Raw genomic sequence first — 4,592 nt, 5'->3', positions numbered from 1 at the left:
GGCCATCATGGCTAGCTTTATTAAATCACAAAATAATTACACCGTTTACTAATTGGCTGATAACAAAACCCGAAGGTTCGTCAGTCCAATTATCATCACTCTTATTACAAAAACTGAATTTAGCTCGCTCATGAGCTACCGAATTAGCATCATGATAACAATGTAAAAAGATGTCCTTCCCTATTGAAGTTGTTGTATCAATGCATTCTGCAAATATTGCAGTTGTTGTATCCCACCATTGATTTTGCCCCTGGCAATAATTCACCACACTCAAAGAATCAGATTCCGCTTCAATTCTGTTAAATCCCAAATTGTTTGCCAAGTTTAAACCATCTCGCATTGCCATGGCCTCAACTGTCGATACATCAGCTGCCACCGGAATGAATCTACGTTGAGCAGCAATAAAACGGCCTTTATCGTCCCATAGGACAGCACCTGTCGCCCCGGATCCCTCCTCTGCATGGTAGGAAGCATCTATGTTTAATTTGATAAATTTCGGTTCCGGGGTCTTCCATTTATGCTCCGTCATATCCTTGTTCCGACTGGCAGACTTCATAAAATTTGCAACAATCGCCAGAACTTAACTAGTCCATCGAAAGGAAGGAGGACAAGAATCATGATGTGTATGTCGTCGTCGCAACCACCACAGATACCAACATCCGGCGGCCAGTACCTCCTTATAGTTCAAACTTGGCATAATATGCAAAGGTCAATCTGGTTCTAGAAATAAGAACTCCAAGATTGCTGATCCTGATCGATGCACTTGTATTGCTTGATTGATGCGCTCGAGGAGTCCTAACCCCGACCATAGCTTTTTTGCGATCTCACACTGAAACAACGTATGTCTCATATCCTCCGGAGCATTGTGGTAAATCGAACGTATGTCATTGATAGGTATATGTCTATTTGCCAGTATAGAGTTTAGCGGGACAATACCACAGAGAGCATGCCAACAAAAAAAAAACTGAATTTTCCTCGGCACCTGCATCTCCCATAGTTGCTTCCAAATCACCGCTTGCATGGCACTAGTAGATGTCAAATTTCCATTAGAATGACTCCTATATTTGTGTAGCCAGTGTTCATGATATGCACTTCTAACTGAAAAAATACCACTCTTCGTGAGATTCCACGCAATAAAGTCATCAAATGCCTAAAAGTTAAGTGGTATTTGAAGGATTCTAGTTGCATCCATTGGATAAAAAATGTCTCTAATTAACTGTTCATCCCAATGGTTAGTGATCGGTCAATTAGTTCAACAATTTTAGAGATCACTATATGTCCACGAGGAGTGATAATTTTTCCTATCCGGACTGGAGGGGATCCACGGATCAGTCCAAATATTCACGTTCTCCCCTGGTCCAAAACACCATATGTACCCTCTTTTAAAAGTAGTTAATCCAGCAACAATACTCTGCCAGGTGAATGAGGAACCATTCTTTGGGCATGCATGTAATAAATCAGTATTTGGAAAGTACTTTGCCTTCAATATGTGAGTACAAACAGATTCAGGGTTAGTTATCATTCTTCAACATTGTTTTGCAAGGAGTGCCAGGTTAAAAGAATGGAGATCTCTAAAGCCCATGCCACCATCACACTTGGGAATACATATATAGCTTCCACCATGAAAACCAGTGCATCTTTTTATTTTCCTCATCATCATCCCACCAATACTGAGCAATAACATATGTGATATCTTTACAAACACTCTTTGGCAAGAAGAAAACAGACATGGCAAAAATTGGAATAGATTGAGCAACCGCTTTTAGCAAGATTTCCTTACCCCCCGTTGACAATTGCTTCTCCATCCACCCTTTCAACAAATTCTTAATGTTCTCACATAAATGTTTAAAGCAATCACTTCTATCCGCTCCCACCAATGCAGATAACCCAAGATACTTACCTGAAAGAGCTTGATTGGTGATATTTAAGTGATGACAAATCTCATCCCTAGTTTGCATGTTGGTATTTGGACTGAAATAAATACTGGATTTCCCAAACTTACCATCTGCCTTGAATTGTCACAATAGATCTCCAACACTTGTTGTAAGGAAATCGCATTTAACATATCTGCTCTCATGAAAATCAGAGAATCGAGAACAAATAAAAGGTGTGAAACTGACGGTGCATTCCTGCACACTCTTATCCCATCAATGCCACCAACTTCTTCATACTGCAACATGCTAGAAAGACCCTCTGCACAGATCAAGAAAAGATAAGGTGATAGTGGGTCACCCTGTCGAATTCCCCTCGAAGGTGTAAACATATATGTTTCTTGGGAATTAAACCGAACTTTGTATCTTACTGAACTCGCACAAGCCATTATAAGATCAATCCACTGTTCATCAAAGCCCAACTGATGCATCATATTTCTTTAAAAAAATCCACTCAACTCTATCGTACGCTTTATGCATGTCCAACTTCACTGCACATAATCCCGACTGACTGTTCTTTGTGTTCTTGATTTTATGGATGCACTCACAAGCTACAAGAATATTGTCAGTAATCATTCTACCAGGTACAAAGGCACTTTGGGTGGGTGATATTATATCTGGTAGAATACTTCTAAGCCGAACAGAGAGCATCTTTGAAATAATCTTATACAGAACATTGCATAAGCTAATAGGGCGGTACTGTGTAATTAATTCAGAAGAGTCCAACTTAGGAATCAGTACAATTGAAGTGTCATTCCATTCAGCTGGAATTTGTTTTGAATTTATAGCATTCAACATTGCAACAGTAATTTCCTCTCCCAAGATATGCCAATATTTCTTGAAAAAAACTGCATGTATGCCATCCGGACCAGGGGCCTTAAGATCGCCTATACTGAAAACTGCTTTCCTGGCATCATCAACAGAAAAAGGGAGCCAACAAAAATTGATTCATTTGATCGGTTACCTTCCGATGTACCTTTTCTAGAATTAATAGGTCAGTATGTTGGACTTCTGAAGTGAATAAATTCTCAAAATAATTCTGGATATGTGGGTTTAACTCCGCCATACCCTCCATCAAATCACCATTTTCATCTTTCAATTTTTTAATATAATTTTTCTTCCTGCGTGCTGCTGCAAAAGCCTGGTAAAACGTTGTGTTTCTATTCTATCCCCAAATCTGAGCCAATCTACTCGTGATCGTTGCATGCACTGAATCTATGCAAGTTCAAATAAGTATTCTACCAGCTCCGCTAGTTCTTTCCTTTTCTCTTCGTTCTCGTCGGTCATGGGACCTGACATAGCTTTCTCTAACTCTCGCTGAGCTTTCTTTATCCTTTTCTTTGGTTTTTTCGGGACGCGTTGGTCCCAGTCATGGAACACTGAGTGCATGTGTGAAAGCTTTTGGAAAACTCCTGGAACAGCAGGCTCATCCCGGAATTTGTCCAAGTTTGATGAATCAAATCTGAAAACTGCTCTTCTCGCAACCACCTCGCTTCAAATCTCTTTGGTCCAGCCTGGCTCGGTCTAGAACCCGAATAGAAATCAGTATCGACCAATAGAGGCATGTGGTCCGAATGGTTGAAGTTAAGGTGCTCAATACTAGCATTAGGAAACGAGCTGGCCCACTCCTCATTAACGAGACTGTAAAATGGTGTGAAGCGTATGCATCTGCAGGGACGCGCTGTGTGTTTATATAGACAGAAAGATTACGTAGTTAGTTGTCAAGTAGTTGCTAGATTGATCTCCAAGTCATGATCTATACAAGAGATATGAGATCATCCGCAACAACCCTAACAACCAGGATTACAACGCAGCGCTAGCCCTTATCTACTTGCATATATGGTTTATACATTTATCGTACATACGTTATACATTATACACTTTAACAAAGACCTCTATCTAGCCAGCCAAGTAATTAAGTTAAGGTGTCATGTGGTTAGTATATTTAACAGCGGCATGCCGGGTGCACGTGGCCAAATTTCATGTTTTGACCCTTTTGTCAAACAAAATCGAGATCTGACCCCAGTTTGAAACTTTTTCGAGATCTGACCCTTTTGCTACCGCCAGACCTTCAGGCGGTAGGGTTGCACAGTCTACCGCCGCATGTTCTAGCGGTAGGTGTGGCTGACGATCGTTAAGCCGTTAATGGCTGCTTACGGACCTACTGCCATAGACCATGGCGGTAGTCAGCACAAACCTACCGCCGAGATCCCTGGCGGTAGGTTATCATAGTGGCATAAAGTTAACTGCTTTGATTTTGTCTTCAATTTTTTTGCCATAGACATAAGAAACAATAAGCACAATTTCATAGACATAAGAAGTTTGATCACATCCAAATAGTTTGATCACATAACATAGTTTGATCACATCCAATTAGTTTTGCCATTACGGACTAAGAAACAAGTACCAAATAACATAGTTTGATCACATAACATAGTTTGATCACATCCAAATAGTTTCACGAAGCCAACATAAGAAGTTTAACAAGTTCAACGGTCATCGACCACATAAAAGGTTTCATCCATAGGTAGCAATCAAACATGACGATCATCAGCAGCCACACACATATATAGTTTAGATGATATCGATGACGATCATCATCTTCAAGCCTTGACGGTTGGTGTTCCTGATAGTAACTAGGGGTGGAGGAGATGAGAAAAT

The sequence above is a fragment of the Triticum dicoccoides genome, chromosome 7B, assembly GCF_002162155.2.
Source record: "Triticum dicoccoides isolate Atlit2015 ecotype Zavitan chromosome 7B, WEW_v2.0, whole genome shotgun sequence".
Lineage (NCBI taxonomy): Eukaryota > Viridiplantae > Streptophyta > Magnoliopsida > Poales > Poaceae > Triticum > Triticum dicoccoides.
This window is presented reverse-complemented; position numbering follows the sequence as displayed.